General features: G+C 41.8%; 2 long non-coding RNA genes across 6 annotated transcripts in view; one reads left to right on the plus strand and one right to left on the minus strand.

The window, feature by feature from the left end:
- Window positions 1–10,120, minus strand: part of LOC309351021 — a 71,385-nt gene extending 61,265 nt beyond the window's left edge. For 2 of the 4 annotated variants that reach the window (XR_014160656.1, XR_014160657.1), the window contains exons 1-4: window positions 9,995–10,120; window positions 8,860–8,949; window positions 6,648–6,713; window positions 1,546–1,726 (exon numbers count right to left, since the gene is read on the minus strand). This is a non-coding gene — a long non-coding RNA (uncharacterized lncRNA). The remainder of the gene's footprint in view (window positions 1–1,545; window positions 1,727–6,647; window positions 6,714–8,859; window positions 8,950–9,994) is intronic. The other 2 variants (XR_014160655.1, XR_014160654.1) reach the window with 2 other exon arrangements.
- On the plus strand, window positions 186–13,108 carry LOC309351027. Of its 2 annotated transcripts, none has more exons than XR_014160663.1 (4): window positions 186–547; window positions 5,934–5,999; window positions 8,658–8,775; window positions 12,903–13,108. It is a non-coding gene; the product is annotated as an uncharacterized lncRNA (long non-coding RNA). The 2 variants fall into 2 exon arrangements; XR_014160664.1 differs by lacking the exon at window positions 12,903–13,108 and adding an exon at window positions 12,339–12,449.
- The last annotated feature ends 2,287 nt before the right edge of the window (window positions 13,109–15,395 follow it).

Here is a 15,395-nt window from a genome sequence, read left to right on the forward strand (position 1 = left end):
AACTCTCCCCGCCCCCAGGTGCCGGGTGCGTGCGTCGCCCCGGGCATCCGAGCCGCTAGCAACGCCACTGCTGCCAAACACACTCTTTTCCTGTCACACACAGACCATCCCCTTGGCAACCTCTGTGACTGGTGAGCTGGTTCTTGGACTGGAACCACTATTACCACAGTATTGTAATGAAGGGTGCAGGGAAGGAACATGCCCATATCAGAACTGTTGGGAGGTAGAGGGGAAGATGACTGATGAGGGCGGACTTGAATTGCCCTGCAGTTCAACCAGACTGGTGGCTGGTTACTGGCTAGCTGATTAGCTAACAGCCCATGCTCATGCTAGGAGCTTCCATCCAGTCAGCAACCACATGTTGCATTGTGATGACTGAGTCAATCCCTGCTTACTCTGTTGCCATTGGTTGTTAGAAAGTGTGGGCTTGCCCTTCTCCTCTTGATGGTCTTGGAATAGGCGCTGGTGGCAAATGGTGGCCACCAGAGAACCACCTCAATGGACACTGCTGCCCAGAGCCTCACTGTTTCTGGTAGTTTATACCCAGGTAAATGTGCATAGTGTTGCAGACTTAGAACATCTGTCTGTCTTCATCCCAAATTCAGGTTCAAGCCACACTGTTAAAAATATATAACTTGGCTTGGCCTGACTCCAAGTTTATCCATAAACAGGAGCAAGGGGTGAATGCGAGATTGGGTATGGTTATTTATATACTTTATAGAACTTGAAAGGTGTAGTCAAATAACGATCAAAAAAATCAATAAAGAAGGATCTACATTTTCATTTTCATAGAATCTCAGGCTTCCTTTTGTAATATTCCATTTGAGAAGCAGCTATCAGTAGTAAGATATTTCCAGGTAGCAAACCTTTATCCACTAACCTAGAAGTAAGTCCCTTTGAATTCTCTATGACTTACTTAAACTGACATATATAGGATTATTGCCTAGCTTCTGGCACTGTTACAGGCATGGCTGTATCACCTTCTAAATTATTTCCATTCCCCACACATGAGAGAAAACATAAAACATTGCCAATTGGAATGAATAACAGGATTATTTTGGGTTTCTATATAAGTTTCATAATTCTTACATTTTTTATTTTATATGTAACAGCAGAAGCAGTTAAGAATTTAGCAGGAAGAAAAAATGAGTAAAAAGAGTAGCTTCAATTTGTAATGCTGCTTCCTTCTTATCTTAGGAGGCTGCTCATTATATAAATTAAACAACTGGGGAAATTATTCTTTAAAGCAATTGGTTTATAAATCAACTAAGTATATATCACTTTAAGACACGCACGCACCATAGCAATTTCTGACCTTTTGATGTCAGAAGGTGTAATCAATCCACGTTGATTATTTGCTTTAATGTGTGCTGGCAACTAAAGTTTAAATGCCAAATAGTGTTTCTTACTTCACATGTGAGAGTCTGAGGGGCATTTATTGTAAAAGTTAAACAGAGTGACAGCTTGCCTTGGTTGATGTGCAAAGTTCTTGATGGTGCTAGTTTACTTTCTCCCATAATAAGCAGTTAATAGAAATTCACTGACCTGCAGTGCAGGCTTAATTTATCACGAACAGCAAGTTGATTTAACAGGATTGGAACGCAGTAGAACAATAGATTTTTTGTTGTTGTTGCACCTCCTGGTGATCTTTAGACATTTTGTCAGTAAAGAAAATCAGTCTTAACATCCGGGAAGGCCTGTGTGACTTTGAATAATTAGGCTACATCTGCAAAGGTAATTGATCGATATACACCAAATCAGAGCCAATGAGAAATTAGAAGATATCTGTTGATTATTTCCTTTCAGCTGAAACCTTTTCAGTGCATAATGGTGCCACTGCTTGATTATGTTTGACAAATGAGTTCGGTATGTTTAATATCTCAGGAAAAAGACATTGACCTGTTTTGCACATTATACTTAAGCCAAACCATGGCATAGTGCAGACACACGGCCGTACACATTCTAGGAGAGGAAACTATGACCACTTTGTTCCTCTCCAGTCTTTCTGCTGCACTAAGTCATGGTTTGGCTTAACATGTCATCTAAATTCCAGCTCATGGTTTAGCGCTCTGTGACAAACCACAAGCTCGAAGCCATAGAACAAGCTTTAGTTTTAGATCATGGTTAATGTGGGGAGTGCATTTCTCCAACATTTCTCTGATGAAAATAGGGACGTCCCATTCCATAATGATAATTTAACTATTTATACCCCACAATCTTACTGGGTTGCCCCAGCCTATATGGGCAGCTGCCAACATATGTAAAAACATAATAAAACATTAAACATTTTTTTAAAAAACTTCCGTATACAGGATTGCTGTCAGACGGCTTCGAGGTCGGATAACTCCATACCCTCCAGTGAAAATAGGGACATCCTACCATACCCTCCAACGTTTCTCTGATGAAAATAGGGATGTCCTAAGGAAAAGCCTGACATTCCAGGATCAATTCAGAAACCGGGATGACTTCTCTAAATCCAGAACATTCCTGGTAAATAGGGACACCACGCCACAGTCGTTGTGTTCCACTATTAACTGAGATATTAAAACAAGTGCAATTAAAATACGCTAGAGATTCTCCATGGAGCTTTCCACTTCAAGTATCACTGCTTCTATATCCATTGTTATTTAAGAAATAAAAGCTGAAGAAACCTTGCACAGTCAAGATGAGAAATGTCAAAGCAGACAGAAGCAAGTCAGCCTGCCTTGAATACCTCACTTTCTGTTCAAAGGCTGACACATGCTTTGCCATTTGAACTAAATTACTTTCCTCCCTATTCATCAGTTGTTTAAAATCATTATTTCGCATTCTGGATCATTCTTAATTAGCCAAGTAAGAGAACATACCTAATTATATTTTCTCTTTGCTGTTTAATTAACAAAGTGTTACATTGTATTGAAACTTCTTGCCTCAGCATTGCAGTTGGTACTCATTATGTAATACATTAGAAGGCAGAAAAATCACAAATAAAGTGGCAAGAGGGGTGGGGTGGTTAAAGAGGATGCGCAGGGCAGAATAATATTTTTGTATAGGGCTTTTCTTTAGGGGGTACAAGTTTCTGTGTTATAATTAATTATGGCACTTTAATCTTAGTCTTCTGCCTTGTGTTGAATTTTAGATTGTAAGATGCGTAGCACAGGGACCTGTCGTCCTATGTATAACCCAGAGGAGGAGGAGAAAATACTTCCAAAATTCACATGTGTGCATGTGAATGTGTGCTACCAGGGCATTTTTCTAAGAAAGCCTTTTTAGAAAGGTGCAGAATTTCTACTCCAGTGGATAAGGCTGTTTTTGCCCACTACCACCTTGGGTGGATGTACTGCTGAAGAACAGCAAGGGAAGAGTGAAGCTGGTGATGATCCCTAGAAGTGTCACAGAATGGGAATGGTATGAGAGGACGGCTGATGCCCAGTTGGGGCGAGCAGTGGCAAGCCTACATTTTTGGGGCCCTGAATCTTGAACTCTTATGAAGGCCCCTTCGCAACCAGCAATGAGATCTGGGTAACCACTGTTATCTTCTTCAATGGGGTTGTTCCATGACAGATCACCACACCTTTACAGCATCTGTACTACTAACTGTCAAACTTGGGGGTTGTTGAAATATATACAAAAAAAAAATTAATCAATTTGAGTCATGCCACTCAAGTTGGGTCTATTAGACCCCAAAATTTTAAGCAATGTGGACTAGAGTTGCTTCTGTGGCTCCTCTGGGATTGCCGGCCCTGAAGCTGAAGCTTCAATATTGGATGGTGCCTTCAGAGCACATCTGTGGACATTTTGTCGAAAGCAGTATATCTTTTATCTAAGACACGAGATGCTCTACCTGTAAAACTACAGGATTGAGCAGGCCATTGGAGTGGCGTTGGACCACCAGAACCCCTTCCAACTTTAATCCAATGATTCTATGTTGTAAGACCTGCAGGGTAAACAGTATCAAAACCGTATCAAAACCAAGCCAGACAAACCTTAGGACAACATGATGAGCAAATTATCTTAGGCAAAGTGAACAAAAACTACAGCCTCATTTGTATATTGTCCAGTGTGTCTATAAAATTTATGATTCTGATAGTTGTGATAGCTCACAAGCATATAGCAGTGGTCACTATCACCGGCGAATTGCTGATTTAGATGTCTTGTGACAGCATGGCCATTTCAAAGTTCTTATGAAACAAGATTAGCTGGTTTCCTAAATCTGACCAGCAAATCAATATAAGCAACTTGGTAATGTGCATCTTAAAACAGAAAAATAGAAAACAGATATTTTTGAGAAATACAGCACTGTCTTCCAGATGTAGCCACTGTTGAAACTGCCCAGCAACCCAGTGAAAAACGAAGACATTTCAACATTTTCAAATGTTATTCATTTATTTCTGGATGCTAAAAGGTGTAAGAATCAATAGGTCAGGTTTTTTCAGTTTACGTATAATAATTGCTACAGTAAATTAGACAGGTGTAAGATGATGTTAATGGACACTAAATATCATGCATATTTATACTTTTCTTTTGAATCCTCCCCCACAGCCAAGTAAAAAGGTTTCCAAATTTCATAATTAGAATTTTATCCAGCTTCTTTCTAAGTTGCATAAGTGGTTGAGGGAAAATAATTACTAGGATTCTCTCCATAAAATGTATCTTCTGCCCTTCATATAATCTCCCTGTAATGTTAAATTCAAGATAGTGTGTGATAAACTCCAACTAGACTAAACGTGAAGTACTATACACATTTTCTTTAGGAGTAAGTCTAACTGAATACTTACTTCTGAATTACAGTCTCCATAAGAGTACTGTAATTGTGTTAGTCTACTGCAGAAAAAAATGGTATTGTAGCATCTTGAAGACTAAACAATTTATTGTGACATAAGGTTTTGGGGACTTCAGTATACTGCACCAGATGTATGAGCCATTATCCAAAGTTGCAGGTGTATGTGGTGGGGGATTGTAAACAGTGAAGTCAGAAGGAAAGGAAATGTGGAAAAGTTTTTGGGGTTTTGGGGTTTTGGGTTTTTTGTTTTGTGTTTTGTGTTTTTTTAAAAAAGGTTAAGGACCCCTGACACTTAAGTCCAGTCACATACAACTCTGGGGTTGTGGCGCTCATCTCACTTTACAGGCCGAGGGAGCCGGCTTTTGTCCACAGTTTTTCCGGGTCATGTGGCCAACATGACTAAGCCGCTTCTGGCGAAACCAGAGCAGTGCATGGAAATGCCATTTACCTTCCCACTGGAGCGGTACCTATTTATCTACTTGCACTCTGACATGCTTTCGAACTGCTAGGTTGGCAGGAGCAGGGACCGAGCAATGGGAGCTCATCCCGTCGCAGGGATTTGAACCACCGACCTTCTGATCGGCAAACCCAAGAGGCTCAGTGGTTTAGACCAAAGCGCCACCTGTGTCCCTGTGGAAAAGTATAGACAGTGATATTACATTATTAGCAGTGACTAGTTAACACACACACACACACAAGCCAGTTGTTGATAATAACACAGACCATATTGGCTGTAGAGACCAATATGGGAGAGACATGTTTTGTTGCAGTTGGGGCAGATGAAGGTGCCCAGTAGTTGTGGTACTACAAAGATGCACCATAGTCTTTCTTCTCTCTGTGCTCCTCCCAGTGGTCATTCCTCCTCTGGTCACATTGCCAGCTTTCATGTCACATTTGCAGATATCTTTGTAATGCAGAATTAGCACAGACATTCTGTCATTGGTAAGCCAATTAACATATGTCAATCCACAAGAGATAACACTGAATCTCTTGATGCATTTTAATTCAGCAGTTTCACATGGTAATCTCCTTCGAAAGTTCCTCTGTTCCAGTATGGCCAATTTAGGGTCAGTTGCAGAGCATCCCAAGAGGCTGAAATATTCACCCACCAGTTTGGGGGGATTGCCATTTTTTATACCAGACTTGTTTCTGTTTACTCTTTGGTGTACAGACTGGCTAGTTTGTGCTATGTAGAATGACAAAGGACATCGCTGGCAGAGGAAGGAATGGAAGACAAGTGAGTGATCAGTGTTATGGATGACATTATTAGGTTCTGCAATCATGTTACTAGAGTAGACATAGGGACAGAGTCACATCTGGGTCTATGCACAGTATGTGAAAGGGAAATTGTCCAGGATGAACTGTAGGTCATTAATTATAGTTTTGAGTGTTTTTAATTGGAAGCGGTAAGTAAAAAGTGGTGGTCTGTCATTTTCTTTTCTAAGTCTACCCTGTAGTATATTATTCCTGGAAACCTATGTGGCTTTGCGGATCTATTTATTTACTTTGTTGAGTAGATATTGTAGTCTGAAGAACACCTGAAGTAATTTTTAAGTACTCCAATCGAACTCAGTAGGGCTTCGTTTTGAGAGACATGTATAGGATTGCAGTGTTAAACATCCTTCTTTATTCACATCTATAACTGCTAAATAAGGAGTCCATACAGGAATCTTGAAAGTTTTGAGCTTAAATGAGGCTTTGGGGAGGTACAAACCTATGTGCATTAGGATGAAAGATAGGCTATAAATGTAATGAATACATATAAAATATAGTCTAGAGCATAAACACATATTTGAAAAAATGCTTAGCTGATAAGCCGCCCAATATAGAAAAGAAATATTGAACACTAACTCCTACTGATATATAAAAAAGTATAAAGACGTACTTCCATCATGATAATTAAACCTAAAGGCATTTTTCTATAAGCGGTGAAGAAGTTTCATGATCCAAACTATTAAAAGAAAAAAGAAAAAAGAAAAGAAAGTTATAATGAAATAATCTGGAGAAATTGATTTTTCTCTGAAAACTAAAGTAATAGGTCTAGGAGACACCATAGCATTAGAATGACCATTACAAGGAGTTGATAGAACATGACTTATTCCTCTAACTACCTTTTATTTGTTGCTGTAATGGTCTAGATTCTTGATGCTAATTCTGCCAGACGGCAGTGGGATATGACCTGCCTTCCCACTGCTTGATATAAATCTCCACTGATACAAATTGAGTTCAGCCGCAGTGAACTCAAATGCTAATGCTGGTAACATAAGGCAACCTGCTGTTTGTTACCAGAAAGTTTTTAACACTGCCATACTCCCACACACTCCCTTTCACAGTGTAAATCAAAGTGGCACCACAGCATTAAGGGCTGTAGCTAGATTTACATAAGACAACAGTGCACATAAATAAGGCATCCATCAGCATCAACATTTTGTGATGATGATTCCCCTCCCCCCGCCTCAAGGTTAGTGCTTATTTCCCCGAAACAAGAGGTGCCAAAGGCTCAGGCCTATGAGGAGGAATCACACCCTGTAATCTGAATACTTATCCTATGAGCTGAGACAACATTACTCAGAGGTCATTTTTCTGATAATTTCTTTGCGATTCGTTTCCCCTCAACTCCCTGCCCCCCATAAAAAGAATTTCCCTGCTTTTTGTTTGTGGGGGTCGCCATTTTCCCACTCATTCGTTCATTTATCTGGAAGTCTGTTTTCCACACACACAAAATCATGCTCCAAGTGGTTTGCGACAAAGGAACAGGGATGCATTTCAAACACTGTAAAAAAACAATTTCATAACACTATAACAAAACAATAGCAAATATGATAACATACTTAAAAAAAAAACCACCACAATCCAATACAATAAATATAACCAGATTACTGAAACAACATGCAGCAACCAGCAGCAGAAACAACAAGGGAGCATCACATTTTCATCTTAAGAAACACCGCTTCCATGACATTGCTCCTTGCAATGTCCCTGAACAATGCTAAGTTCAGGGCGGTGTGGGGGTGCTAAATCGTGACCAGGAGGCTAATACTGTTGTTTTCACCGTTGCTTGAAGTGATGGTCCAAAAACCCCCCACAGAAAATACCCTTTGTTGGGGGGCGGGGAGAAAAAAGTTTAGCAATGGTAAATTAGGAGCACCACTCCAATAAGTTGTTGAAACATTTCATCTTTCAGCTACCCACTTCAGCCCGAACATAAGTATGAACTATAATGGCTGTATGGTTGGCCATGACAGGGATCTGCATAACCTGCAGGATTAATTTCACTAAATCTGTTTCCTAGCCAGGAAGACAGATTTCCATAGAAAATTAATTTCTCCTTGTTTCAGTTTCAGACTCCAAAATGTCAATTAAAAACCCCAGAGGTCTTTGTGCATATGTATTTAGCACATCCAAGCACTCACAAGGCTCTGGATCCAGAATGAAAATACAGGGAGGGATGGAATCTCACATAACCTCATTAGCTAGGAGAAATTAGGCAAAATACATGAGGCAAAAAAATACAAGGGAAATTGCTCTAGCAGTTGACCTGGAGCATGTTTCAGCTTTTTAAGCAAGCAATTTGCAAACATTGTTTGAAGTATTCTCTTTTTAAAGAAAGAAAATCACACATACAGAAATTTGAAACCTCATTTCAGGCTGTATTGCTATAACTTTAAGCACAGCATCTGAGGAACAGAAACAAGCCTACATCCAATTAGAGGCAGAGGTTGTTTATAACCAGCCTAGAGTCCATAAAATCCTGAACATTTTGGAACTTCTAAAGAGAAACAAAAAATATTTTATTATTTCAACTTAATTCTTATCTATACCAAATTTATAGCTAATAAAGAATGGGTCAACCAGCCACCTAAACACATTTTTAAATTATGGTTTCTTTTTCTAGGTTTTTAACTGTTTCTATTTTATCTGTAAGCCACCTTGAGTCCCAGTCAGGAGAAAAGGCAAGGAACAACAAATGTCCTAAAGTCCTTTTGACTAAAAGCCTCGCTACCCAACACTTGGTAAGCTTCCTGACGGTGTGGGGAGTGACTGTGGTGGCAGGGAAGGCAGTAGAGCTTGGTGGTGACTATAAGCTACTCACTCACTTGCAGTCTAACCTACTTCCTAAGACTGGTTTGAGGAAGTTGAAGCAGTCATAGGGAAAACCTTGAACACTGCCCTGAGTTCCTTGAAGACTGAGCAAGATAGAAACATAGATCAATTAAAATACATCTGTGAAGTTTACAAGTGGGACATAAAGTTAATCGCATCCCACTGTTGCCTGTAACTCACACCTGGAATTCAGTAAGGGAGTCTTTCAGGCTTTTTAATATGTAGGTGATATATATAATTACATCTCTGAAGTTTAAGTGTTATGTTCCCATCTCTAAAATAGGCAGATGCTTTCTGGAAAGTTTTCTACATGCAGTTCTCTACTTCTTGGCAATATAATGCACATTGTGTATGACTTTACTTTGCTTACAGGGTGGCTGAGTGCATTGCAAAGGATGCTGCAGGTGAGACCCCAGAGGCATTTTGCCCTGTCCCACAATGGGAAGGAGGGTGTCTGAGCATGATTGAAAGCAGAGGGCAAGAAGCCACCATTCCTTTTCTATTTTAGCGTCGCTTCCTCTTCATCTTTCTGAATTGCATCATGGTCCTGCACAGTCCCATTATTTCTCTCTCTCTCTGCATTTCCCATTCTGCATTCACCCTGGTGGTGCTCATATGTGCTCCTCTCTTCACACTGTCACCTTTATGTTAATAACTTCTCTTGCTCTTTCACCTTCATCGCCCTGTTTCTTTTGCATTCCCATTAGGATGTTCTGTCTCAGCCTGAGAATGGCAAAGGCACAGGTCTCATCTTTCCTTTCAATATGCCCACAAGCTGCAGCCACACACACACACCATTTCTTGTGGTCAATGCCTCTCCAGTATGTCATCCTGACTCTTTTCTTCCCCCAACAAACTGGGGCATCTCCCCCTTTTCCCACCTTTATTCGCTGCTAAAACCTTCTTTGATTGCTTAATCGCTCACCAGCCTTCCTTTTCTGTTGTTGCTTCTCTGAAGTCATCTGAAGTGGTCTCGCTTTCTCTGAACTACCGTATTTCTTCTCTTTCCTCCTTTTCTAATTTTTCACAAACCTATTGCGTATTTGGATCCCAGTATTCCCTTTTGCCACTATCCTGTGTTTTCCATTTACCTTGAACACCCTTCAATACTCTTTCTAGCAAACTCACGTCCTTTTAAAACCTCTCTTTCTGCAGTGGAAAATTCCACAAATGGCTCCCCTCTGTGCTGTTTACTGACAATGTCCTCTCTCAAACCCCCATCCTTAACTTTTGCTCACCCCCATCCTTCCCTCTTCACTTGCATTCAGTATTACATAGGGGAGACTTCACATATGTTGCACTCATTGTGACACAGGAAGAGGCTGTACCCTGATGACAACAGCAGCAGCATCTTCTGCAATGTTAGTGGGGCAGACCCAGTGCTTTTTTCTGGGGGAACACAGGGGTACTCATATCCCTAAAAATTTTGTGAATCTAAGTTTGGCCTCATTGAGGGGCAGTATTTCAATATGAGTAGGAAAATGAGAGTAGCCCTAAACATTTTTTTAGAAAAGAAAAAAAGCACTGGGCAGACCTATTGGGAATGACATAACCAGTTTCTCAAAACTCATCTGCCTCCCCCCCCCCCCATCATCTCTAGATCATTTTGTAGGCATTAGGGTGCCTGGGACTAATCCCCATGACACTGCACAGTATGTGTGTATACTATGCCACCACCTTGCTGCCTTGCAATGGCTTTCAACGCTGTATATAGAGCCTTTCTCCAGTCCTGATGGAAATGCAGTATTGCCAATCACTGGTTTCCCTCTACTAACGCTAAAGGGTCAATACCCAGTCCTGTATTCTGTTTACAACCGATGAGGGAGGTCATATTTGTTCTTCCTTAGGGTAGCTTGCATACCAAATTGTCATGTAGGATGCCATCACGTAACTTGCTACGAATTGGAGCTTGCATCCCATTGTGACTAGCAAGTGTAAGGAGTGCAGTGGGGGCAAAGTGTTAATGCCCCCCCCTTCCCCTGCACCATGGTTCTGGCCCAGTTTGCCCCCTCCAGGCTATTTGCTTAGCAACAATCAGCACGAAACTACATGTCAAAAGGTCTAGGTGGCCTCAAGATGTGCACGTGCTGTGTCCGAAATAATATTTTTAGTTGGTGTATTTTCACTCCTCCTTCAGTGACACATTAATCTTTTTTTTTAATAATTTTTATTAACCGGCCAATCAAATCAAATCAAATCACATCACAAATTCCGAATTACAAAGCCAAATTTTAAATTTTGTTGAGGGGACCCATATTTCAAGATCCGAAGGGGGATTCTGATCATCTTCTTGCTACTGCGTTAATGTCCAAATCAGTCCAAACAAAGTTCATAATTCTATCCAGTCTTATCTTGCTGTTTCCACATCAATCACCTCTTGTTCATATATTTTCTCTTTTTTCTTTATGATCTCTTCTGATAGTCTTCTTAAGCCGATAAACACCAATAATAATCCTGTGTGAATTTTTCCGTTCTTCCAATCCTCGAATCAAGATGGTTTCCATATATCATCGCCTTCATAGATAACAGCACTCTTTCCATCATTAATTACAGAACTGTCGTTCTTAAGTCCCACTGAGGAGTTTCACCCACAATATAAAAACAGCTCTATTTCTCTATTTCTCCTCTCAGACTTAAGTCCTCTGACAGATCTTCCGAATATGGCAACGGCACTTTTAACTGCGTCATTCCAAAGCCCTTATACATTCCACGCTCTTCTCAAAACATGTTTTGGTTTGAAAGTTTATCTCCACACAGCCTTAAATCCACAGCTTAAGTCCTTAAAACGACATTTCTGACTTGGGGGGGGGGTCTTGTTTAATCACATATAAGAAAGAAAGTAAGGTTTTTTCCCCCTCCCCCATCAGTCCCTTTGCCATACCGAGTCTTTGCGTATCTTCTCGTGATTTATACTTGCTCCTTTGACTCTTCTTGTTTTATCAGAGATCTCTTCTGTTAGCAGTCTTTACTCCCCCTTCTTCCTTGAAATATGTGCATTCGCTTCATCCAAATTGTTTCTTTTGAAGTTCTTGCAGCTAGTGGCGCAGATCAGAGACAGCGTCCAGGAGCGCCGAAATCCCACAGGAGGGCATTGTGCCTAGTGCCCCCATCCCCACAAATTCGGGGGTGGTATAGGGCACAGCAGGCAAGGGCAGTCCCACCCCACAATCCTGGGGGGGGGGGTAGGGAGGCTATTTACTCCCATCACAGCCTCCAAATTACCTCGTGTGGGTCAGAGAGATGTTATTGTCAGCCATCTTCTGATGCGCTCCCTAGTGGCCCCCCTGACACATTAATCTTTAGCACTTTACTCAGAACCACAGGAAATACTCTCCTTGACCATGTTTGCAAGGTCTGGCACTTTGTCCCATGCACACACAATCCAAGGTCACATATCCTGAGCAAACTGTTAAGCTCAGTCTTTCCCAAAGTTTGCTTTTAAATGCACTAATGAAATATTTCTTTTCCTGAGCAGTCAGTTCTGAAATCTCCTTGAAGAAGATTTCAAATAATGTCAGCTTTATTAATGTGGGAAAGTTTTGCTTTGGCTAATAGTGGCTTGCGGCCATTTGTCTGCCATGAGGTAAATATTTAGCAGCAAGTTAAGTCAATTCAAAACCAGTAGAGAAGCTTTTTGGTCTCTAGCAAGTTCCCTTCCTTTACCCAGTCTAGTTGCTGGCTCAGAATTCAGTTACTAATTAAGGACAGAAATTAATGCAACTGCTGCACTATTCTTACTAAGGACTGGGGGGAAATCTGCTTTCTTGCTAATTTACCATAAGGTGGTTTTAAAATGCACATTACCAGAAAATTTTCATCATACATTTAAGGAACTCTTGGCTACAGATCAGACTATGTTTTTATAGAAAGGAAGTATTGCATATTGCAGAGTCTGCTCTACTTTATACAACCAAAACTTGCACACCAAAGTTAGTGAATATGCAAGTGTATTAAATATTAATCTTTTGTTAGATTGCTTGTTTTCCATTTCTGTACTAAATGTGGCCAATAACTATCCACACTTGTTTCCTTGTAGCTGCTGAGCTGGTGTTCAGGTAACCGGTTACCAAGACAACATATTGGCAAGGGATTATAGCAGACACTTGTATGTGTATAACTCTGAATAATGCAAACAATGTTAAGTGATACATTTTTCATTATGCTAACATAATGCACCATGTGATGCCATCTACTCCTTGCCTGTTGAACATGCCCTTATTAAGAATCCAGTTTCAAACCTTACCGGTGGGTATAATGATTGCTTTATTAAAACAATAAAAATACTGGTTCATACACTTTTTCAGATGAGTTCCATACACAGTTGGTGAAACATCTGTTCAACTTACTGTAATTCACTTTTAGAAGAAAATAATCATTGCCAAAAAAGCACACATTTTCTTATACTAAGGGGGTGGGGGACAGTGATCACTCAATCGTCTGTGTGGGCTTATGAAAGGATACACCCACAATGACGTTTACAAATGGTTAGTGACATATTTAAGCGGCCTTCTGCAGCCTGGGAAGTGTTGGTTTACAAATTTTCAATGTTCCTTCAAAATTACTGGAGTGGCAGCAATGCAGAATGTAAATTGCAAATTGCAAACCATTACTAAAAAGGATGCGGGTGGCGCTGTGGGTTAAACCACAGAGCCTAGGACTTGCTGATCAGAAGGTCGGCAGTTCGAATCCCTGGGTGAGCTCCCGTTGCTTGGTCCCTGATCCTGCCAACCTAGCAGTTCGAAAGCACGTCAAAGTGCAAGTAGATAAATAGGTATCGCTCCAGCGGGAAGGTAAACGGCATTTCCGTGTGCTGCTCTGGTTCGCGAGAAGCGGCTTAGTCATGCTGGCCACCTGACCCGGAAGCTGTACGCCGGCTCCCTCAGCCAGTAAAGCGAGATGAGCGCCACAACCCCAGAATCGGCCACGACTGGACCTAATGGTCAGGGGTCACTTTACCTTTACCTTTACTAAAAAGGAAAGCTTAATTTGACCCCATCAAATGAGCTTGAACATCCACTAGAGGTTGAGAGATCAAAGCTGCAGGATAAATAAAAGGGGCATCTTGTAGTGGAAGGGAGTAGTCAGAAATAAGTCCTGATGGTGCACACAGCAAGCCGCATAGTCTAAGCAGAAGGTGCTAATGACAACAGTCCCAAGGACAATGCTAGAGAGGAGTCGGACATTCTAGTGATCAAATGCACATTCAGGTCCAATACTAGGAGAAAGATTCAAAGTCAAACCGTAAGGCCAGGTTCCCATCTCTGAAGAAGATCCAGGGTTGGAATCTTAGGGTCAGTCCCAAAATCGCAGTCCAGTGGCGCTCCCAAAACAGTCAAGCTGTGGTCTATCAATGGCAAAAACTGAGCAGGCAGAGTCTCTGCCTTGCTTCTCTTTTTGTTCCTCCCAATCTTATTGGAGGCACCTGAGCTTGCTCCAGCTGAGTAGCTGTGTCTCTCCACTTAACAAAGCCTGTGATTGTCACCTGCCCTGAGATTAAACAACCTGAGTGATCACAAACCTCTTCCTAGACCTAACAAATCCCATAATCTTCACCTCATCAGCTGTGCTGTCTTCTCTCGCCTGCCTCAGTCCCTTAAAGCATACTTACCACACCTTAGAGCCGATCATGTTTGCCAAGAAGGGGTCACCTCCAGTTCTGGGGATGTTTCGACTTCCTCTGGCCCCCATGAACTATCAGTTGCCCCTTCAACATCCTCTGAAGTCCACTGAATACCTCCTAAGCCCCCAACTTCCTCTTCCCCATTTTCAGCTTGTCCCAGTCAGTGGCAGAGCAAGCCGATTGGGCACCTGGGGTAGTACATGCCCAGCACCCAGGGGCAGGGGCAGCCACTTACGGGGCAGGGCATGCCGGGGCAGAATGCTCTGCAGAGCCTCCGAGAAGTCCGCCTGCATCCTCCCACTCAACTGCCCTACGGCTGAGGGGGAGGCAGCAGGCAGACTGTTTGGGGCAGAGCCAGCAGGCACCCAAGTCACCGTGTCACTCCCAGTAGACACATGGCTCAGGCACGCTGCAGGCCCCGCAGTGAGTGCCACCTGGCATTTTGTCACCCCCCTCAGTGGTGACATCCAGGGCAGCCTGCCCCAACCCCCTTCCTCCGCCCCTGGTCCCAGTGTGTACCAATCATGGCCTCACCAGGATCTTCTTCCTCCTCTTCAGTGTCCTGCCAGTTCATGACACCAGTGTAGGCAAACCAAGTCTGAAGTTTAAGTTACCTCCTTATTTGGAACAGCAAAATATCACTATAAGGTAGCACCAGAGGTTGTTGTTTCCCGGCTTTCATTATCTCTTCTTCTGAATGCAGCCCCTTGTGATGAAATGCATAGTTACCTACATTATGCAAAAACAATAGAAAGATAGCAGTTTCCAGGGCATGCTGAAATATCAGTCTGAGCACATGAATGTGCATTGGGGGGGGTATTTCCCACAGGAGGACGATGGAAAAGCTCGTAGTAATGTTCCCCATTCAGAAGTTATTATTTATTTATACCCTTATACACTGCTCATCCT

The sequence above is a fragment of the Podarcis erhardii genome (assembly GCF_964252035.2).
Source record: "Podarcis erhardii genome assembly, chromosome: 10".
Lineage (NCBI taxonomy): Eukaryota > Metazoa > Chordata > Lepidosauria > Squamata > Lacertidae > Podarcis > Podarcis erhardii.